This window comes from Arachis ipaensis, chromosome B8 (genome assembly GCF_059453495.1).
Source record: "Arachis ipaensis isolate K30076 ecotype BB chromosome B8, ASM5945349v1, whole genome shotgun sequence".
NCBI lineage: Eukaryota > Viridiplantae > Streptophyta > Magnoliopsida > Fabales > Fabaceae > Arachis > Arachis ipaensis.
In genome coordinates this window covers 112,882,020-112,906,596 of record NC_142443.1, presented here as the reverse complement: position 1 = coordinate 112,906,596, position 24,577 = coordinate 112,882,020, and the positions used below count along the sequence as shown (strand labels likewise).

Here is a 24,577-nt window from a genome sequence, read left to right as displayed (position 1 = left end):
ATTTCCAAATTCTAATGGATATTTTTATATATTGTTAGCTGTGGATTATGTTTCCAAATGAGTGGAAGCAATTCCTACCCGCACTGATGATGCTAACACTGTTATTTTCTTTGTGAGAAACCATATTATATGTCGCTTTGGGTCACCACGAGCGATCGTGAGCGATCAAGGCACCCATTTTTGTAACAGGAGACTAACAGGATTGATGAAGAAGCATGGGATAATTCATAAAGTTGCAACAGCTTACCATCCCCAAACTAATGGGCAAGCCGAGGTGTCAAACAGAGAAATTAAGCGTATCTTGCAAAAGATAGTAAAGCCTCATAGAAAAGACTGGAGCACCAGGCTACAAGATGCACTGTGGATATACAGAACAGCATACAAGACACCCATTGGGATGAGTCCTTTCCGCTTGGTTTACGGAAAAGCTTGTCATCTCCCAGTTGAAGTAGAACACAGAGCCTTCTGGGCAGTTAAGGAGTGCAACATGGGAATTGAGAAAGCCGGAGCTGAAAGGAAGTTGCAACTGCAGGAACTGGAGAACCTTCGCCTAGAAGCTTATGAGAACTCCATAATTTACAAGGAAAAGATGAAGGCTGTACATGATCAGCATATCAAGAAGAAAGAGTTCCTACCTGGGAATTTAGTCCTCCTTTACAAATCTCGACTAAGGCTTATGCCAGGTAAGTTGAGATCAAAATGGGAAGGTCCATACAAAGTAGAGAAGGCCGAACCGTACGGAGTTTATCACCTAAGCTGTCCCTCAAGCTCTGAACTTATTAAGGTTAATGGACAACACCTGAAGCTATACCATGGCGAGAAGGTGCAGAAAAACAAGGAGCTTGAGATCTTCCTCTTGGAAGATCCCCACATAGCAGCAGATTGAGCTAGTGGAGCGTCCAACTTACGGACGTTAAAGCAAAGTGCTTGGTGGGAGACAACCCACCGTGGTATGATCGTTCTTTTCTTTACTTTTAGTTTTTCCTATTCAATAACTCTTCTCTTTATTAGTACTTTCGTGCTTTGTCATTTACATGTCTTTATTTTTCTATTTTTTTTAAAAAAAAAATTAAAATTTCGCTACGCGATCACATCAGCGACGCGTCTGCGTCGAAAAGGGAGTGAAGAGAAAAAAAATAAATGAACAGAGAGTCCCGCTGGAGTGTGGCTGGAGGCGTGCCAATGGCACAAATCGACCCACGCGACCGCGTGGCTTGGGAACCATGGCCTCCCACGCGACCACGCGCTCCACGCGGTCGCGTTCCCTGAATTTTCGACGTAAAAGGGTGCACAATGAAATATTGTGCGAGAGTGACGCTGGATTGGTGCTGGAAGCACAATCCTTATCACGCGACCGTGTCACCGACGCGGCTGCATCATCCGTTCTGACGCACACTCACGCGATCGCGCCACCCCAATTTTGGCAAATAAATTAATTTGAACAGAGAGTTGTGCTGGCGCGAAGCTGCACTCGCGCCTGAAGCATAATATGGGTCACGCGACCGCATGACCGACGCGATCGCGTCACTAACCTTGAAGCGCATCCACGCGAACGCGTGCCCCACGCGAACGCGTGCCCCACGCGGCCGCGTCGCATGTGCCGCACAGCTCAACCACAATTTGCCACATATCTTATCCTTCTCTCTTCCAAATCCTAGTTTTTCTTTTCCCTCCTTATTCCCTCTTTCCCCCTTCCCCCTTCTATCTCCCCTTTCACTCTCTATCTCTCTCACCTCATTAACAAGGTTTTATTTTCTTCTTCTCTCTCTCTTTCTATCATTCTTATTATTTTATATATATATATATTTTTTTTTCTTCTCTTTTCTTTCTCTTTTCATTATTCATATTTTCCTTCTTTTTCTTTTCCTTTTTACATGGTGTTAGAAAATTTCTTTTGAGTCATCATCCCTCATTATATACTTGTGGATTATTGCAAATTGTTTGACATTTATTTTTATCCTAATTACGGGATTGCTTGCATGTTCATCTTCATATTTTCTATACCTTATTCACCATGCATGCTATGTGTTTGTGAAAAAGCTCATATGGCATTATGCACTTCTCTATGTTGTTATACTTTTCCATGCTTGCTTTTCACAACTTTCCCTTACTATTATATTAATTGAATTTAATTGTCAATACAAATGTGATGGTTTGTTACAAAGTATTGCTTGGTCTATGCTACTCATGTCCTTTGCCAGCATGCCAATAAACACCTTGCATTCACTTGTCTTTATCTGCACTAGCTATTTTCCATTGATGGCTTTTCATATGTACTCGAGAGCATGTGTTAATGTCATTTACATTTTCCTGTGCATCCTTCAACCTCTTTTCCATTTCCTTCCTTGCTGTATATCTCCTTGAATTTAATTTCCTTTCTCTTCCCTTCTTTCAGGATGGCCACCAAGAAAGGAAAGGAGAAAGCAACTTCCAAACCACCAGCAAGAAGAGGAACTAAAAGAGCATTAGTGGCAGAGCCTTCTTCAACCACAGTCAAGCCCTCAACAAAAAGAGTTAAGAGGATAATAAAGGTTGATGAAAAGGAGAAATCCTTTCCAGCAAAGGACACTACGCGATTTCCCAATCGCTACTGTGAGCAGATGTTCCCTATCCTGGCAGAAAGGAACTATAACAATGAATACCTTCTTATCCTCCCGTCCAATATTGCTACCTTTGTTGAGCCGCAAATTGAACGAAGACAATGGGGTTTCCTACGGAGACAGCCAAGGCAGGTCAATCTTTCTTGGGTAGTTGAGTTCTACTCTAACTTCTACATACCGACCCTGCAGTCTGTTTATGTCCGGCAGAAGCAAGTCCCCATCACAGAAGAGGCCATTCAGCAAGCTCTGAATCTTCCCCCTATTCCAGAAGGAATGGACGCCTTTCAAGAAGCCGCACTTAAGCGCCAGAGGTACCAATTTGATTGGGACTCCGTCCTCGGAGTCATCGCATTACCTGGCAGTCGTTGGATCTACAGATACCACCGTACCCGCCCTAAGGGAATCTTGGCTTCAGCACTTACCTTGGAGGCTCGCGTATGGGCACAAATCATGTCCCGTTACATCTTCCCGAGTACCCACGAGTCCTCCTTCACTGCGGACATGGCTGTTCTACTATGGTGCATCCTTACAGACCAACCTCTGAATCTCTCAAGACATATCCGGAATGTTATGGGACACGTACAAATTGCGGGCAATTTACCTTTCCCCGCCTTGGTCTCAGATCTTGTCTCAGCAGCCGGAGTCTCCTACAGAGCTGGGGACAACAAAGTCGTACTTCCACAGGATGATCAGTATGTCCATAACGGGAAATACCTCAGACTTCCAGCAGCCACTACAAATCTTCCTACTGCTCCAGTTGAAGACAATCCTTCTTCAACACCACAAGCACCTACAACTGATGCATTGCTCCAGCAGATAATCGAACGGTTGGATCGGCAAGAACAAAAAGCTAAGATGCGAGAGCGCCGTAACGAGCGCCGATTCAAACACCTCAAGGAGCTACTCAAGGGACACTTCAAGGACTCAGATACCCCGGACTCCACTTCTTTTACCAGCACAGGGAGCCATGACGGTCCCGATTGTGGAGATACTGCTACCAGCCCACCCCTGTTCTTGATAGATGGCATCGAGGGCGGTGCAAAGCCTTAAGTGTGGGGAGGTCGGTCAGTACCTGACTTCCGGAGGTAATTTCTCTTCTCTAGCACCAATAATTAGGATATTTTAGTTAGATTTTCTTTCCTTTATAAAATAGAATAAATTGCATAGGTTAGGATAGTTGCATGCATGTTCTACTTGATTGAAAAGACAATAAGTTTCTTTTAAGACTCTATCTTTGGAACAATATTTCACTAATTTTTCAAAAATTTTTATGATAAATTTGCTTGAGTTGTATTTGGAACATAATATTTGAGCTAAAGAACACACAACCTGTGAAAGATTTGAGCCTTTATGTATGGTTACATTATTTAACCATAATTATTTCATTTCTGTGTGTTTACTTCTCTATGATTGTGATCTATATTTTATTTTATCTTATATGTCCAATATTTATTATATTTACATGCTTGCACATGATTGAGGCCATTAATTGTTTAAACTCACTTATCCAAATTAAGCCTACCCTTTTCAATTACCTTTGTTAACCACTTTGGGCCTTTAAATCCCATTTGTTCGATATTCTACCACATTACTAACCTTAAGCCAAAAAACAATTATATATCCCAAATTGAATCTTTGGTTAGCTTAAGATAGAATTGTGTGTGCTAGTTAAGTATGGGAAATTATGGGAACAAAAGTTGTTAAGGGAACGTGTCATGAAAATTTAAGGGGAATTTGGATACCTACTCATGTGAAAATATAAGAATGAAAAATCTATGTGCATTGATAAGCTTTATTTATTTTAATGTCTAAAAAAATAAAATAAAATAAAATAATATATATATATATATATATATATATATATATATATATATATATATATATATATATATATATATATATATATATATATATATGAAAAATAAATAAATAAGGGGACAAAATTACCCCAATATTAAATTCAGAATTCAAAGATCAATGCACATATAATAAGAATCAAAATATAAAGTTGATACATGAGTAAGGATTGAAAAAGGGAACTCTGGGTAGCTAGGTATGAACTTTAAAGATTACATTAAGTGAATACAAGTTAGGTTGGAGCTTGGGTTAATTAAAGATTCAATTTATTAGCTCACTTGACCAAATATACACCCCTACCTATACCTTAGCCCCATTACAACCTTGAAAAGACCTCATGATGTTTGCATTAGTATATTAACTGTTGTTGATTGGTTAGGAGAAGAACAAAAGTTAGAAAGCATGATTAGAGGAGGATAGAGTGATTACCCTATACACTAGAGATTAGAGCGTACATACATTATCAGCGAGGGTTCAATGCTTGAATTTTCATGTTTCCTGCTTTCATGAGCTATCTTCTTGCACGTTTATCTGTTTTATTATATAATGATAAAATTAGTGGAATTTGATTTGTAATTGTTTTGAAGAGCTTATTTACTTTTGATCAAGTGGGCAAGAATCATATAGTTGCATTTATTTAAACATATATAGGCTTGCATTGCATTTCATGAGTTTCTACATGTTCATGCTCATTTCCTTATCTCCTTCAATTAAGCATGAGGACATGCTAATGTTTAAGTGTGGGGAGGTTGATAAACCACTATTTTATGGTTTATATTATGTTTAAATGTGTGGTTTTATCATGATCCTTACCCACTTATTCATTAAATTAGCATGCATTTAGATTTCCTTCCTGAATTTATTACATGTTTGAAAACTGCTTCCTAGAGACTTTAATTATTTATTTTTAATTCTCCTTTATTCCATTCGATGCCGTGATCTGTGTGTTGAGTGTTTCAGACTTTACAGGGCATAAACGAGTTGGAGATTGGAAAGGAAGCTAGCGAAAATGGAAGGAACACAAGAATTTGAGGAGATAACCAACGAGAAGTGATGCGGTCGCATGGCTCACGCGACCGCGCGAAGGAGAGAGAATCGCAGTGACGTGACCGCATGGCTCACGCGGCCGCGCAGATTGGAAAAGCTTAGGCGACGCGGTAGCGGGGACGATGCGAACGCGTGGCAAGGAAAAAACGCGGATGACGCGTCCGCAAGGATGACGCGATCGCGTGACATGTGCGATCTGCATAATCTGTAGAATTCGTTGGGGGCAATTTTGGACCTTATTTCCACCCAGTTTTCGGCCCGGAACAGCAGACTAGAGCCAGAGAATATGCAGAAACAAAAGGAGAACATTCATTCTAGATAGAAAAGAGTTTTAGATCTAGTTTTACTCCCTTAGGTTTTTCTCTCTAGGTTTTAGAATTTTAATTTTTAATTGGTCTTAGCATTGGAACATTGAGAAGAGTTATTTCTTCATCAAGACTTCGTCATTCTAGTTCGTTCTCTTAACTTGGTTTCATTCTTCCATGTTCTTTGCTTTGTTCAATTTTGTTATTTGAATACTTTTATGACTATTTAATACAAGAATTATTTCTTCCTTTTAATCTATTTCTCCATTCCAATAATCATGTCTTCTTTCAATTCCCTTTCATGTGTTATGGATTTATTATTTACAATGAGTGAGTAGTTTCTTCACTTGATGGGGAGTTGATTAAAAGGAACTCTTGAGTTGGAAGGATTGAAAGAAAAATTGTAATTGGGTTACCTGTTGGATTGCTATCCTGTCACCAATGCCAATCCCTTTTGAATTAAGTGGGTTGCAACTTGTGAACAGATCTAGCATTCCAACTTGTTTGACTTTCTTTTACTTAGTAAAGGATGACCAAACAAAATAACCGTTAATTATAAATTAATCTTAAAATCACTCCATCAACAATAGAACTTCCAACTAATCAACTCCCAGTCAAGGCTTATATTCATATTATTTAAATTTCCTCAATTTAATTTTCAATTTACTTAACTCAACTTCTTGGAACATCTGATTAATAAAATAGCACACTCTCTGCAACTCGTTGGGAGACGATCTGGGACTTAAAACTCCCAGTAATTTTTAATTTAAACTCTCTGTGACATATTTCTAAATTGATAGGTAGATTTTCGGTGAGTTAAGAACTATACTTGCAACGTAACCATTTTAATAATTTTTAATTCACCAGCTTCTGTAACCATCCTCTCAACATAACCTCGAACCACCACACTCACAAGCTTCTCTTCACCATTCGCCACCACATGATCCCTATTTACCCCAGTTCCAATCCAATCACTCCCAAGCACCACCACTTTCCTATGTATCATGTCCAAATCCATCACCCCGAGAATCAGAGGTTCGCCTCAAGGAAATAGTAAATAAACTTCAAACAACCATTTGACAACTGAAGCAAGCAGTAATTCAATTAGCTTCTAGACGTTCGAATATTCAAGGACCAACCATAGCCCCATGCGGACAATCTAACGAAGAGCGTAGCATGAAGGAAATACTAGAAACTCCAGTGGACAAGACAGAGAATGAATTCGTACTAGAACAAGTAGAAGAAGCTGTCATTACGCAAGAAGAAGAGTTGGTTGAAGATCTAGGAGACGCTGAACCTCCATGGGAATTCAGAGCTGAGGAGAACTCCGTCAAGGACGTTACAGTTGATGCTAAGGAGGACAGTGCACAATCCTCAAGGCAAGTCGTTTATGAAGAACTAGACGGAATAACCCAGGACACAAATTCCCTTGATGATGATAGTCACAAGTCAAGTTCTCTTAGTAATGAACTTGCATGCGCAAGTGAATTCTCTGAGATCGAAGAATCTTTCCCAAATGAATACGAAGATGATGCAGAGGTAGATTTCTCTCAACCTCCAATCTATGACTCGAGTGATGAGAAAGACACAGAAGACTTTGACCAAGACACAGATGCATTTGAAGAACCTTGCAAAGAAGTGGAGGAATTCACAGAAGAGCACAAGGGAGTAGAACTTATAGAACCACCGGAAACACCTACCCCAAGGCCATTACCACCCAATACAAGCTTCAAGTGGGTACAATCCTTAACCTTTAACTTTACTTTTTTACTTGAATATGGTTTGCTTCAAACAGATGGCCAGTTTAGAGCTCTCTGCGGCTTTAAGAGTAAGAGAGAAATGGCTCGTCCTCAGAGCTGGTGCACAGGGTTCAATAAGGTTCCATGCTTCAACTTGAAGTACACGGATTGGTATCATGTTCAATTGAATGGATCTCGGAAAACGTTTGGTCACCATGGTGAGAATCTACTTTCTAAACCGCCCGAATGGAAAAGTATAGATCAAGACGGAGGCGGATTTAAAAGCAAAGTTTGGGATCCTGGAATCTATTCCGACATTCGTCATTCCGGGAGCCTAAAAATTTCTTTGAAGCTGCTCAGGAGCTTTACATGCCTAGTTTGGGACCGCGGAGGCTATTGGCATTCCAAGCATTAGTGGAGATTTTTGGATGAATTTAAACATAAGCCGCCATAATAGGAAGCCCCTCCAATGTCCAACTTAAGGACTTTAATTAAAAGTGCTAGGTGGGAGACAACCCACCATGGTATGATCGTTCATTTTTCAATTTTTATTTCGTTTTGTTTGTTTTCAAGTTTTATTTTATTTTATAATATTGAACCTGGAATTTTGCATCGCATTCATATTAATCATTGCATTCTGCATACTGCATAAAAAAAAGAGAAAAAACAGGGTGCGCGACGCGACCGCATCACTCATGCGATCGTGTCATATTGCGAAAAACACTACCCACGCGACCGCATCATCCATGCGTCCGCGTGATATGGAAATCGACGTAAAGATCCAACGTCCAGAAAGTTAGGCTGGAATCGTGCGGCCATTGTGTGTTTTGCACAAGATGCCCACGCGATCGCGTGCCCCATGCAATTGCGTCACTTGCACACAACCAATCCCACGCGACCGCGTGAGCGACGCGATCGCGTCGCATGGATTGCACAAAACCCCAAAAGGAGATAGAGAGTTGCGCTAAAACGACGCTGGAATCGTGCGTTTAGCACAACTTCTAGCGACGCAATTGCATGCCCCAGGCGATCGCGTCATTCCCTCTTTTTACCCCTTCCATGCGATTGCACGACCCACGCAATCGCATCACACCCTTTTTTCGCTCCAGTCATGCGACCGCGCCCTCCAGCGGCCGCGTGGATTCAAATATACTAACCCCCCCAGCCACGCGAACCATATCCATCGCGACCCCCAAACCTTTCTCCTCCCACTCTTCTCTCCAACATCTGAACCACCCCCTAGCCCCCACCACCAACCACTGCCAGCCACCGTCCCGCCGCCAACCACCCAGAAGCCACCACCACGCCACCCCCTTCCTTCTTCCCCCTCTTTCTTCTTCTTCTTTCCTCTTCTCTCTCCTCCACTGTCCCACCTCCGCGCCCATCACTCACCGCGCCGCCGTCAACTGCCGCTCCCCCACCACCACCCACAACCCCCAACCCTTCCCCTCCTACCCCATTCCCCTTCCCAAACTCCCCTGCCTCCGAACAGCCGCCATCTCCGCCGTGCCAGCCGCCACTGCCACCACCCCCTAGACACCTCTCTGCCCCAATCTCCTTCATTAGCCTTCCAGGTTCCGCAAAATGTCACCCTTCTATCCATTCGTAGTTAGTTCATATTTTTCTGTGTATGTTCATATTTAGGCTAGTTAGATATACATGCTGTAGTGGATCTTAGGATGTTAGGTAGCCTAGGATGTGGTTAGTGGATTTAGGTCTGTTTAATTGCGCTGTTTCATGTTTCTTGTTTCATTATTTTCGCAATTCTGCTGTTGCTGTGATGATTATAATGTTCATATGCTATACTTTCTTGTTTCTTGCTGCTCTTTGCACTAAATTTTCATGTTTATGTTCCTTCTATGTAATTGCAGCCTTATTTTTTATTCATATGTACTATTTGACTGCTGTTTATTTTTCGGGACAATCTAATTTTAGCCAGAATGCTGCCCAAATTTCTGTAAAATATTTTCATTCATGTTTTGGTTTTGGCATTTTGAAATCTGCTTTCCTCTGCTTTACCCAAACCCATTCATGAATTCCAGGCATGCATTCTTATTCTCTTTGATTTCCTGGTTCATATATTGCATTTTTGTTGTTTGATTCTAATTTTTGCTATTTCTATATCTATTTGAATCATCATCAACCTGTTTTCCTTGTTTGGTTATGAGTTACCTATCGCTTCTAATTATGAATGCTTGTTACTTAGAAACTTATCCTTATGCCACTTACCTTAACCCATTTTTCATTAACTCACTAATTCTAATTTCCTGAACTCTTTTTTTTTATTCTAACCAAACTAACCTTTTAAAATCTTTTTTCTGGTTTTTCACTTTCTTTTAACCCTCTAACCATGGCATACTGATAATTTTTCCTACTTAACATGCCTTCTATTACATTTTGGATTGTGAATTTTTTCTTTCGAACTTTTAACTCCTATACAATCCTTAATGCACATTTACTTAACTCATTTACCTCATTCTAATTCTCCTTTGCCACTTTGTGTTTCTTTTGACTATTTGCCTATTTGTTTTCCTATTTTTATTATATCCTGGTTTTCTGTTTTTCAGGATGTCAGATTCCCAGAGAAAGGGAAAAGGAAAGGCTACCACTGGCAAACGTAAAAGAGGAGAATCATCTATGTCTATCATAGATCTCATGCATGATGCCTCCTGGTGGGAGAAAAACTTCACCCTGCGAGAGAAGGCCAACCAGCTGCTCCCTGCTAATGACCCAGTGAAGTTTGCAAACCGATACTGTGAGCTGAAGTATCCGGTGTTTGCAAACTCCAGGAACCTATTTCTGGAGAGGACTCTGAAGATCCCAGGAGAACTCCAACAATACACTTCTGATCAGATCAAACAAAGAGGATGGTTCTTTCTGGAGAGAAACCTGTCTGAGGTCAATGCATCTTGGGTAAGGAAATTCTACTGCAATTACTTCAAGACTTCCCTAGATGCAGTGAACCTTAGGGGGAAGCAGATTCTGGTCACTGAAGAGGCAATTGAAGATGTTCTGAAGCTTCTGCCTAAATCTGATCAGCCGGATGGTTATCAGAAAGCTGAGGAAGACATGCGCTTTATGAAGTTTGATTGGGATGCAGTTAAGGCGAGGATTGCCCTTGACCCGACCGTTCCTTGGATCATGGGTCAGAACACCACGATGCCCAAGGGAATCAAGCGGGCGTACTTGAATGATGAGGCTCGGCTATGGCATCAGATACTTAGCAACTTCATTATGCCGAGTACTCATGAGACGGATATACCAGCCGCCATGATCACCCTCCTCTGGTGTGTGATGGAGGGTAAGGACCTATACCTGCCACGCTTTATCCGGTTCTACATGGCCAGGGTCCATGTTCGAGGCACTCTTTCCTTTCCCTATTTGGTTACACAGCTGGACCGTCGAGCTGACGTGCCTTGGGAGGATGCCGATGAGAGGCCACCTGCTGCAGAATGCAAGAAGATTATCCCGCACAGCAGGAATTTTCTAGCCTTGGGCTACAGACCTCCAGTCCTCACTGCTCCTGGTGACACTACCACACCATCTGCCGGCCCCTCTTCCTCCACAACTACACCTGCCACCACCACTGCACCTCCACCTGCCCCAGAGCCCATCTATCATCTAGTGCACTGCCTATTTCGACGGCTTGACCAGATGGAGCGTTGCAACAAGCGACGCTATGAGCACCTGAAGCTGATGATACGATCTGGCGACATCCTCTCCGAGCCTGACACACCATCCGAGGCATCTGAGGAGGAGGCGGATGCGCCTGAGGCTGCGCCTCATCCACAGCAGGAGGCAGCACAGGCAGGCACCCAGCAGGCAGCACACCAGCAGGAGATCCCACATCAGATCCAGGCTGTAGACTCTGAGATCCATATCCGGTCAGCACCTCCTCTATAGCAGCCAGATGCTCAGACCGCACCACAGAGACTCCGGCCACACATCCTTCCGGTGATGACACCCCTTCACACCCTGCTTGAGTGAGCATCAAGGATGATGCTTCATTTTAAGTGTGGGGAGGTCGCCATTTCTGGCGTATTTTTTTGGTGAACCACTACAGACCCTTTTTCCTTTATTTTGACTATTTTCTTGTATTTTTTCTCTTTATTTTTCAGTACTTATACATTGCTATTTTCATGTATTTATACTCTATTTCTGCATTTTGTATTTTTAGTTCATATTTTAGCCACTTAGTTTAGTTGTAATTCTAACTTACTAGTTATAGAAATTGTGGATTGATTGGTATAGTTTACCCTTTTTAGCATAAGATAACTCGGAATAGATTGAAAAGAAAAAGGAAGTAAACTAGAGGCTTTAACAGAATCAAAACAACCCACATCTTGTATATATAGCATTACATGTTAGTTAGTTAACAACATTTCATCAAGGAGAAACACTAGAACTTTAAAGCCATTCAATATAAGTTTTACATTGAGAATAATGGGAATTTTTAACTAAACCTGCATGACATACATAACTGATAAATGATTTTTGAGCTAGAGAACACACAGCCTGTGAGTTTAGAGCTTAATTGTATGGTTACATTCAAACCATAATTTTTTTCCTGTGTGTTCCGCCCTTCTTGTTTATTCTGGTGTTCTTTACTTTGTTTTAATCTATATGTCCGATTATAGAATAGAAATACATACCAAGAGAGTGATTGAGGCCATTATTTAATTTTAGCTCACTTATCCCAAAATAGCCTACCCTTTACATCACCCTTGTTAGCCCCTTGAGCCTGTAAATCCCCTTTTATTCTATCAGCCACATTACTAGCTTTAAGCAGAAAGATAAAATAAAAATCCCAAGTTGAATCCTTGGTTAGCTTAAGATAGGAAGTATGTATGGTTTAAATGTGGGAAAACCTATTGGGAACATGGATGATAAAAACAAAAGGTAGAAAAGTTGAAAAGAATAAAATAACTCAAATAAAAAAGTTTTGGGAAGCATGCTCATGTAAAATCAAAATAATTGAATTACCATGTGCATTAAAAAAAAGTGTTATGAATAAAGGGGACACAAAAAGAATTCCCCAATTATGAAATAAAGCAATGCACATGGGATAAAAATAAATATTGAGATATAAGCATGTAACATCAAAAGTGAGAAAATATAGAAAATAGGTAAAGAAGCTTTGATTTAGAAAGTATGTATGTTAGAGGAGATCTTAGTCTAATTAAAGATTCACTTATTAGCTCACTTAGCCTTATACATATACCATTACCTTTACCTTGGCCCCATTACAACCTTAGTTAAGACCTCATGATTTTTGGTATGACTATATTCTATGATTGTTGATTGGTTAGACGAAGAACAAAGTTATGGAAAGTAAGAATAAAAAGAAGAATAGAGTGATTAACCCAATAAACACTGAGTGATTAGAGAGTAAACACAAAATCCAGTGAGGGTTCAATAGCTCATTAACATATATCTCTGCTTAAATTATTAATTGTCTTGCAAGTTTTTTTTTAAAATATTTTTCTCTCCCATCTCAATTGTAAAGGCACTTTATCACTATCTAAGGCTTGGCTATATATATATATATATATATATATATATATATATATACATGACTCCTTGAGAATGTGAATTAATTTAACTACATGCAAGCTTTATATTCAAGTGAATAAAAAAATTAGAATTGCATGATGCATCATTCACCTAGGTAGTTGCATTCAGATTAGATTGCATTGCACGACATTCCACCACTTTAACCTTACTTTTTACCTTGGATTTAGCATGAGGACATGCTATTGTTTAAGTGTGGGGAGGTTGATAAACCCATATTTTATGATATATTTTGTGCTTAAATTGAGTGATTTATTCAATCCTTCACCCACTTATTCATATTAATTGCATGATTTTACTTCTCCTTCCTTATTATGCGATGTATGTGAAAAACATATTTTCTATGCTTAAAAAATTAATTATTTTAATTACCTTTATTATCATTCGATGCCGTGATTAGTGTGTTGAGTAGTTTCAGATCTTTTAAGGCAGGAATGACTCAAAGGATGGAAAGGAAACATACAAAAAAATGGAAGGAAAGCACAAAACGGAGTTTTCGGAGAAACTGGCATCCACGCGATCGCATGGGCGACGCGGACGCATGCCAAGCGCGAATCAACAGTGATGTGGCCGCATGACTGACGCGACCGCGTGACAAGAAAAGCTCCGAATGACGCGACCGCGTGACCCACGCGGACGCGTGACAGAGGCCACGCACCAGAAATTGAAGAAAACGCTCCCAGCAATTTCTGAAGCCCTTTTTGGCCCAAATCCAAGTCCAGAAGGCATAAACTAGAGGTTATGAAGTGAGGGAATGCATCCATTCAAAGAGAGCTCGCCAATTTAGTTACTTCTCATGATTTAGATTTAGTTTTGAGGGAGGTTCTCTCCTCTCTCTCTTAGGATTTAGGATTTCTCTTAGTTTTAGGAGTGACTCTCGATCCCAGGTTTAATGTTCCTTTACTTTAAGCTTCCCTTTCACTTTTATTCTTTCCATTACTTTAGTTGATTATTTGCTTTTGTCATTTAATTTATGAATTCTTCTATGTTCCAGATTATTTGAATTAATGTTATTTGAGGTATTTCAGTTTATTATTGCTTTCTTTTATTTATGTCACCATTGCTTTCAATCTGAAGACATTTTTATTCCAGCAAATTTACTTTTTCCCTTTTGGTCTTGGTTAAGAAATCAGTAACTCAGGAGTTATCTTAGCTCAACATAATTGATAACTGTTATCTTTGCTAATTGAATTGACTTTCAATAATCCCAATCTTTTCTTAGGAAATAAATAGGATTTGAAGGTCAAACTAATTAATCCTTTGACTTTCCTTTGCTTTAGCAAAGGTTAACTAAGTGGAATTAAGATTCAATCTTCTTTATTATTGAGAAGGGTAACTAATTTGGACTTCCAATTTCTCATCCCTTGCCAAAAGTTTACTTTACAGTATTTATTTATTTTAATTGCTATTTAAATTATTTGTCATATTTGTTCCTCATTCTTGAAACCCCGAATTTACAATCTCCATAACCAATAATAAGAACATACTTCTCTGTAGTTCCTTGAGAAGACGACCCGAGGTTTGAATACTTCGGTTAACAATTTATTTAGGGGTTTGTTACTTGTGACAACCAAAACGTTTGTATGAAAGGACTTTTGAAGGTTTAGAAACTATACTTGCAACAAGGATTTATCCGCAAATTTCTAGACCACGCAAAAGTTCTCTCGTCACCAAGCTGCTTGAAGCAGATATCATTTACCCCATCTCAGACAGTGAATAGGTCAGTCTAGTACAAGTGGTGCCCAAGAAGTCTGGAGTCACAACAGTAAAAAATGAGCATGGAGAGCTTCTGACAACTAGAGTGCAGAATTCATGGAGGGTTTGCATTGACTATAGGCGTCTCAACCAAGCTACTCGCAAAGATCACTACCCCTTGCTATTCATTGATCAGATGCTTGACCGCCTGTCAGGTAAATCCCATTACTATTTTTTAGATGGTTATACAGGCTATTTTCAAATTCATATAGCTCCTGAAGATCAGGAGAAGACTACTTTTACAAGTCCCTTTGGAACGTATGCATATAAGAGGATGCCTTTTGGCTTATGTAATGCACCGGCTACTTTTCAAAGATGCATGATGAGTATCTTTTCAGATCTTATTGAGAACTGTATGGAAGTATTTATGGATGATTTTAGTGTATATGGTGATTCATTTAACCTTTGCTTGGATAGTTTAGCTAGAGTATTAGACAGGTGTGTTAGTTCAAACCTTGTATTGAATTTTGAAAAATATCACTTTATGGTAAAACAAGATATTGTACTAGGACATGTTATGTCTAATACTGGTATTTCTGTAGATCCAGCAAAGGTAGATGTCATTTCTAGTTTACCTTACCCATCCTCTGTGAAGGAAGTCCGTTCGTTCCTTGGCCATGCAGGTTTCTACAGGAGATTCATTAAGGACTTCAGTAAGGTAGCATTACCTTTATCCAGACTGTTGCAGAAAGATATTGAGTTCGAGCTCAATAAGGATTGCATGCAAGCATTTGATAAGTTGAAGATCGCCCTAACTCAAGCTCCAATTATAAGAGGACCAGACTGAAGCCAACCATTTGAGATTATGTGTGACGCTTCCAACCATGCAGTAGGAGTGGCGCTGGCTCAGCGCGAAGGTAAGGATCCTTTCGTAATTGCTTATGCATCCAAGACCTTAGATGCTGCTCAGTCTAATTACACTACTACTGAAAAAGAGCTTCTCGCTATTGTTTTTGCTCTGGATAAATTCCAAGAATATTTACTTGGTACTAAGGTAGTAGTGTACTCAGACCATGCAGCTCTAAAGTATTTATTAGCTAAAAAAGAGTCCAAACGAAGGCTAATACGTTGGATACTGTTGCTGCAAGAATTTGATTTAGAAATTAAGGATATGAGTGGTAACCAGAATTTAGTGGCAGACCACTTGAGTCGCCTTGAGAACATTAAGGATGACTCCACTCCTATCAATGATACTTTCCCATTTGATAGCTTGCATGCAGTATCTGAAGTAGTTCCTTGGTATGCACCTGTAGCTAATTATCTAGTTAGCCACACTTTCCCTCCAAATTTTACTAAGCATCAGAGAGACAAGCTGAAAAGCGAGTCTAAATATTATATATGGGATGACCCATACTTGTGGAGGTGTGGTGCTGACCAGGTAATTAGAAAGTGTGTGCCCCAATCAGAATTCCAGTCCATTTTAGAGGCCTGCCACTCTTCTGAGAGTGGAGGACATTTTGGCCCTCAAAGAACAGCTAGAAAAATTTTAGACTGTGGATTCTGGTAGCTTACTCTTTTTAAAGATGCTGCTGAATTTTGTAAATCTTGTTCCCCATGCCAAAGGTTTGGTAATATATCCAAGAGGGATGAGATGCCTCAACGGATTATGCTTTTCTGTGAAATTTTTTATGTTTGGGGCATTGACTTCATGGGTCCATTTCTAAACTCTAATGGTTACCTTTATATACTGTTAGCTGTAGATTATGTCTCTAAATGGGTGGAATCAATTTCTACCCGTACTGATGATTCTAATACTGTTGTTTTCTTTGCTAGAAACCATATAATCTGTCGCTTTGGATCACCACGAGCAATCGTGAGTGATCAAGGCACTCACTTTTGTAACAGGAGACTGACAGGATTACTGAAGAAGCATGGGATTGTTCATAAAAGCAACAGCTTATCATCCCCAAACCAATGGACAAGCAAAAGTGTCTAACAGAGAGATTAAACGTATTCTAGAGAAGATAGTTAAGCCTCATAGGAAAGACTGGAGTGCCAGGCTACAAGATGCACTCTGGGCATATAGAACAGCGTAGAAGACACCCAAAAACAACTTGAAGATCATGAAGAGCACTATGAATGCATGAATTTTTCGAAAAATGCAAGATGAATATGCAATTGACACCAAACTTTCAACTTGACTCAAGACTCAAACAAGAAACATGAAATAGTTATGATTTTTATGATTTTATGATTTTTTTTTGTATTTTCTTTAAAAAAATTTTTTTCGAAAACAAAGGAGAAATTTTTGAAAGATTTTTGAAAAATTTTTGAAAATAAAACAAAAAGAAAATTACCTAATCTGAGCAACAAGATGAACCGTCAGTTGTCCAAACTCAAACAATCCCCGGCAACGGCGCCAAAAACTTGGTGCACGAAATTGTGATCTCAGGAAACGGCGCCAGAAACTCTGTACGCACATCTTAATAAATCGTTTTTCATTCACAACTTCGATACAACTAACCAGCAAGTGCACTGGGTCGTCCAAGTAATAAACCTTACGTGAGTAAAGGTCGATCCCACGGAGATTGTTGGTATGGTCACCTTGTAAATCTCAGTCAGGCGGATATCAAAAGGTTATGGAGTTTTCGAATATTAAATAATAAGTAAACATAAAATAAGGATAGAAATACTTATGTAAATCATTGGTGAGAATTTCAGATAAGCGCATAGAGATGCTTTCGTTCCTCTGAACCTCTGCTTTCCTACTGTCTTCATCCAATCAATCCTACTCCTTTTCATGGCTAGCTTTATGTAAGAACATCACCGTTGTCAATGGCTACTTTTAATCCTCTCTAGAAAATGGTCCGATGCGCTGTCACTGCATGGCTAATCGTCTGGAGGCATCACCCTTGCCAATGGCTGCATCCTATCCTCTTGTGAAAACGGTCCAAATGCTCTGTCACAGCACGGCTAATCATCTGAGGTTCTCGATCATACTGGAATAGGATTCACCCTCCTTTTGCGTCTGTCACTACGCCCAGCACTCGCGAGTTTGAAGTTCGTCACAGTCATTCAATCCCGGAATCCTACTCGGAATACCACAGACAAGGTTTAGACTTTTCGGATTCTCATGAATGCCGCCATCAATCTAGCTTACACCACGAAGATTCTGATTAAGAGATCCAAGAGATACTCATTCAATCGAAGGTAGAACGGAAGTGGTTGTCAGGAACGCGTTCATAGGGAATGATGATGATTGTCACGTTCATCACATTCATGTTGAAGTGCGAATGAATATCTTCGAAGCGGAATAAGTTGAATTGAATAGAAAAATAGTAGTACTTTGCATTAATTCATGAGGAACAGCAGAGCTCCACACCTTAATCTATGGAGTGCAGAAACTCTACCGTTGAAAATACATAAGTGATGAAGGTTCAGGCATGGCCGAGAGGCCAGCCCCCAAAACGTGATCACAGGATCAAAAATACAATCCAGGATTACTAATACAATAGTAAGAAGTCCTATTTATAATAAACTAGTTACTAGGGTTTACAGAAGTAAGTAATTGATGCATAAATCCACTTTCGGGGCCCACTTGGTGTGTGCTTGGGCTGAGCTTGAATGTTACACGTGCAGAGGCTCTTTCTGGAGTTGAACGCCAAGTTGTAACGTATTTCTGGCGTTCAACTCTGGTTTGTGACGTGTTTCTGGCGTTTAACTCCAGACAGCAGCGTTGAACTGGAGTTCAACGCACTTTTACGTCGTCTAAACTCGATCAAAGCATGGACTATTATACATTTCTGGAAAGCCCTGGATGTCTACTTTCCAACGCAATTGGAAGCGCGCCATTTTGAGTTCTATAGCTCCAGAAAATCCAATTTGAGTTTAGGGAGGTCAGAATCCAACAGCATCAGCAGTCCTTCTTCAACCTCTGAATATGATTTTTGCTCAGGTCCCTCAATTTCAGCCAGAAAATACCTAAAATCACAGAAAAACACACAAACTCATAGTAAAGTCCAGAAATATGAATTTAACATAAAAACTAATGAAAATATCCATAAAAGTAACTAGATTCTACTAAAAACATACTAAAAACAATGCCAAAAAGCGTATAAATTATCCGCTCATCACAACACCAAACTTAAATTGTTGCTTGTCCCCAAGCAACTGAAAATCAAATAGGATAAAAATAAGAGAATATACTATAAATTCCAAACTATCAATGAAACATAGCTCCAATTAAATGAGCGGGACTTGTAGCTTTTTGCCTCTTGAATAGTTTTGGCATCTCACTTTATCCATTGAAGTTCAGAATGATTGGCATCTATAGGAACTCAGAGTTCAGATAGTGTTATTGATTCTCCTAGTTCAGTATGATGATTCTTGAACCCAGCTATTTTATAAGTCTTGGCCGTGGCCCTAAGCACTTTGTTTTCCAGTATTACCACCGGATACATAAATGCCACAGACACATAATTGGGTGAACCTTTTCAGATTGTGACTCAGCTTTGCTAAAGTCCCCAATTAGAGGTGTCCAGGGTTCTTAAGCACACTCTTCTTTTGCTTTGGACCTTGACTTTAACCGCTCAGTCTCAAGTTTTCACTTGACACCTTCACGCCACAAGCACATGGTTAGGGACAGCTTGGTTTAGCCGCTTAGGCCAGGATTTTATTCCTTTAGGCCCTCCTATCCACTGATGCTCAAAGCCTTGGGATCCTTTTTATTACCCTTGCCTTTTGGTTTTAAGGGTTACTGGCTTTTTGCTCTTGCCTTTTGGTTTTAAGAGCTTTTGGCTTTTTCTACTTGCTTTTTCTCTCTTTTTTTTTTCTATTTTTTTTGCCATTTTTTTTTGCAAGCTTTGTTCTTTGCTGCTTTTTCTTGCTTCAAGAATCCTTTTTATGATTTTTCAGATTATCAAATAACATGTCTCCTTATCATCATTCTTTCAAGAGCCAACATATTTAACATTCTTAAACAACAACTTCAAAAGACATATGCACTGTTCAAGCATTCATTCAGAAAATAAGAAGCATTGTCACCACATCAATATAATTAAACTAAGTTCAAGGATAAATTTGAAACTCATGTATTTCTTGTTCTTTTGAATTAAAACAGTTTTCATTGAAGAGAGGTGATGGATTCATAGGACATTCATAACTTTAAGACAAAGTTACTAAATACTAATGATCATGTAATGAAGACACAAACATGGATAAGCACTTAACCATAGAGAAAACAAAAAACAGAGAATGTAAGAACAAGGAATGAGTCCACCTTAGTGATGGTGGCGTTTCCTTCTTGAGGAACCAATGATGTCCTTGAGCTCTTCTATGTCTCTTCCTTGTCTTTGTTGCTCCTTCCTCATTGCTTTTTGATCTTCTCTAATTTCATGAAGGATGATGGAGTGCTCTTGATTCCACCCTTAATTGTCCCATGTTGGAACTTAATTCTCCTAGGGAGGTGTTGATTTGCTCCCAATAGTTTTGTGGAGGAAAATGCATTTGAGGCATCTCCGGGATCTCATGGTGATGAGCTTCATGCGTCTCTTTAGATCCATGAATGGGCTCTCTTACTTGCTCCATCCTTTTCTTAGTGATGGGCTTTTCTTCCTCAATAGAAATGTCTCCTTCTATGAAAGCTCCAGCTGAGTAACATAGATGGCAAATAAGATGAGGAAAAGCTAGCCTTGCCCCAGGAGAGGGCTTTTCGGCTATTTTGTAGAGTTCAAGGGAGATGACTTCATGAACTTCTACTTCTTCTCCAATCATGATGCTATGGATCATGATGACCCGATCCACAGTAACTTCAGATCGGTTGCTAGTGGGGATGATGGAGCGTTGGATGAACTCCAACCATCCTCTAGCCACAGGCTTGAGGTCCAGTCTTCTTAGTTGAACCGGCTTGCCTTTGGAGTCAATCTTCCATTGAGCTCCTTTCACACATATGTCCATGAGAACTTGGTCCAACCTTTGATTAAAGTTGACCCTTCTAGTGTAGGGGCGTGCATCTCCTTGCATCATAGGCAAGTTAAACGCCAACCTCACATTTTCCGGACTAAAATCTAAGTATTTCCCCCGAACCATTGTAATATAATTCTTTGGGTTTGGGTTCTTACTTTGATCATGGTTCCTAGTGATCCATGCATTGGCATAGAACTCTTGAACCATTAGGATGCCGACTTGTTGGATGGGGTTTGTTAGAACTTCCCAACCTCTTCTTTGGATTTCATGTCGGATCTCCGGATACTCATTTCTCTTGAGCTTGAAAGGGACCTCGGGGATCACCTTCTTCTTGGCCACAACATCATGGAAGTGGTCTTGATGAGCTTTGGAGATGAATCTTTCCATCTCCCATGACTCGGAGGTGGAAGCTTTTGTCTTCCCTTTCCCTTTTCTAGAGGATTCTCCGGTCTTGGGTGCCATCAATGGTAATGGAAAAACAAAAAGCTTATGCTTTTACCACACCAAACTTAGAATATTGCTCGCCCTCGAGCAAGAGAAGAAAGAATAGATGAAGAAGAAGAAGAAAATATGGAGGAGAGGGGGGAGGGGTGTATTCGGCCAAGAAGAGAAGAGAGGGTTGTGTTGTGTGAAAATGAGGAAGAATGGAGGGCTATATATAGGGAAGGGAGGGGGGTAAGGTTCGGCCATATAGGGTGAGTTTGGGTGGGAAATTGATTTTGAATTTTGAAGGTAGGTGGAGTTTATGAGGTAGGTTTATGGGGAAGAGTGGATGGATGTGAGTTGTGAAGTGGTGATAGGGAAGAGAGATTGAGGTGATTGGTGAAGAGTTTTGGGGAAGAGTGTTTATGGGATTGTGTGAAAGAGGGGTGAGAAGAAGTGAGTGGAGGTAGGTGGGGATCCTGTGGGGTCCACAGATCCTGAGGTGATCCTGTGGGGTCCACAGATCCTGAGGTGTTCAAGGATTTACAACCTTTCACCAAATTAGGCATGCAAAATGCCCTTGCACACAACTCTGGGCGTTCAGTGCCAGATTGGTGCTTGTTCTGGGCGTTGAACGCCCATTTGTTGCCCATTTCTGGCGTTGAATGCCGGAACCATGCTTGTTCTGGGCGTTCAGCGCCAGCTCTTCTCCAGGGTGCAATTCTGGCGTTCAAACGCCCAGATGCTGCCCATTATGGGCGTTCAGCGCCAGAACCATGCTCTGTTCTGGCGTTGAACGCCAGCCAGATGCTTATTACTGGCGTTTAAACGCCAGTGAGATCCTCCTCCAGGGTGTGATTTTTCTTCTGCTATTTTTTATTCCGTTTTCAATTTTTATATTTATTTTATGACTCCACATGATCATGAACCTAATAAAACATGAAAGAACAAGAAAAATAAAATTAGATAAAAATTTGGTTGCCTCCCAACAAGCGCTTCTTTAATGTCAATAGCTTGACAGTGGGTTCTCATGGAGCCTCACAGATGTTTAGAGCATTGTTGAGACTTCCCAACACCAAACTTAGAGTTTGGATATGGAAGTTCAATACCAAACTTAGGGTTTGGTTGTGGCCTCTCAACACCAAACTTAGAGTTTGACTGTGGGGGGCTCTGGTTGACTCTGTTTTGAGAGAAGCTTTTTATGCTTCCTCTCCATGGGTACAGAGAGAGATCCTTGAGTTTTAAACACAAGGTTGTCCTTATTTAATTGAAGGATCAATTCTCCTCTGTCCACATCAATCACAGCTCTTGCTGTGGCTAGGAAGGGTCTTCCAAGAATGATGGATTCATCCTCATCCTTCCCAGTATCCAGGATTATGAAATCAGCAAGGATGTAAAGGTCTTTAACCTTTACTAACATGTCCTCTACTTGTCCATAAGCTATTTTCATGGATTTGTCTGCCATTTCTAGTGAGAAATTGGCTTCCTGTACCTCAAGGGTTCTTAGTTTCTCCATTACAGAGAGTGGCATGAGATTTATTCCTGACTCAAGGTCACACAGAGCCTTCTCAAAGGTCATGGTGCCTATGGTACAAGGTATTACAAACTTTCCAGGATCCTGTTTCTTCTGAGGCAATGTCAGTTGATCCAGATCACTCAGTTCATTAGTGAACAAGGGAGGTTCATCTTCCCAAGTCACAATACCAAATAATTTGGCATTCAGCTTCATGATTGCACCAAGGTATTTGGTAACTTGCTCTTCAGTAACATCCTCATTCTCTTCAGAAGATGAATACTCATCAGAGCTCATGAATGGCATACGGAGGTTCAATGGAATCTCTATGGTCTCTAGATGAGCCTCAGATTCCTTTGGTTCCTCAGAGGGAAACTCCTTATTGATCACTGGACGTCCCAGGAGGTCTTCCTCACTGGGATTTACGTCCTCTCCTTCCCTTACAAGTTCGGCCATGGTGATTAATTCAATGGCCTTGCACTCTCCTTTTGGATTTTCTTCTGTATTGCTCGGGAGAGTACTAGGAGGGATTTCAATGATCCTTTTACTCAGCTGGCCCACTTGTGCTTCCAAATTTCTAATGGAGGACCTTGTTTCATTCATGAAACTTACAGTGGCCTTAGATAGATCAGAGACTAAGTTTGCTAAATTAGAGGTATTTTGTTCAGAGTTCTCTATCTGTTGCTAAGTGGATGATGGAAAAGATTTACTATTGTTAAACCTATTTCTTCCACCATTATTAAAGCCTTGTTGAGGCTTTTGTTGATCCTTCTATGAGAGATTTGGGTGATTTCTCCATGAGGGGTTATAAGTGTTTCCATAAGGTTCACCTAAGTAATTTGCCTCTGCTATTGCAGGGTTCTCAAGATCATAAGCTTCTTCTTCAGAAGATGCCTCTTGAGTACTGTTGGATGCAGCTTGCATTCCATTCAGACTCTGAGAAATCATATTGACTTGTTGAGTCACTATTTTGTTCTGAGCCAATATGGCATTCAGAGTATCAATTTCAAGAAATCCCTTCTTCATAGGCATCCCATTACTCACAGGATTCCTCTCAGAAGTGTACATGAACTGCTTATTAGCAACCATGTCAAAGAGTTCTTGAGCTTCTGCAGGTGTTTTCTTTAGGTGAATGGATCCACCTGCAGAAGTATCCAATGACATCTTAGCTAATTCAGACAGACCATCATAGAATATATCCAGGATGGTCCATTCTAAAAGCATGTCAGAAGGACACTTTTTGGTCAGTTCCTTGTATCTCTCCCAAGCTTCATAGAGGGATTTACCTTCTTTCTGTCTGAAGGTTTGAACATCCACTCTAAGCTTGCTCAGCTTTTGAGGAGGAAAGAACTTGGCTAAGAAAGCCTTGACCAGCTTATCCCAAGAGTTCAGGCTATCTTTAGGTTGAGAATCCAACCACACTCTAGCTCTGTCTCTTACAGCAAAAGGGAAAAGCATGAGCCTGTAGACTTCAGCATCTACTCCATTAGTCTTAACAGTATCACATATCTGCAAGAATTCAATTAAGAACTGAAAAGGATCTTCAGATGGAAGTCCATGAAACTTGCAGTTCTGGTGCATCAGAGAAACTAATTGAGGTTTTAGCTGAAAATTGTTTGCTCCAATGGCAGGAATGGAGATGCTTCTTCCATGTAAATTGGAATTAGGTGCAGTAAAGTCACCAAGCATCCTCCTTCCATTATTATTATTTTCGGCTGCTATCTCCTCTTCTTGTTCGAAAATTTCTGAAAGGTGCTTGCTGGATTGTTGTAATTTAGCTTCTCTTAGTTTCCTCTTCAGAGTCCTTTCAGGTTCTGGATCTGCTTCAACAAGAATGTTCTTGTCTTTGCTCCTGCTCATATA

At 40.2% G+C, this 24,577-nt stretch overlaps 1 non-coding gene across 1 annotated transcript; it reads left to right on the top strand.

Moving 5' to 3' along the window:
• The first annotated feature begins 23,932 nt into the window (after nucleotides 1-23,932).
• LOC148549292 (small nucleolar RNA R71) lies at nucleotides 23,933-24,040 on the top strand. Its single transcript, XR_015897091.1, has one exon. It is a non-coding gene; the product is annotated as a small nucleolar RNA R71 (small nucleolar RNA).
• Nucleotides 24,041-24,577: the final 537 nt, after the last annotated feature.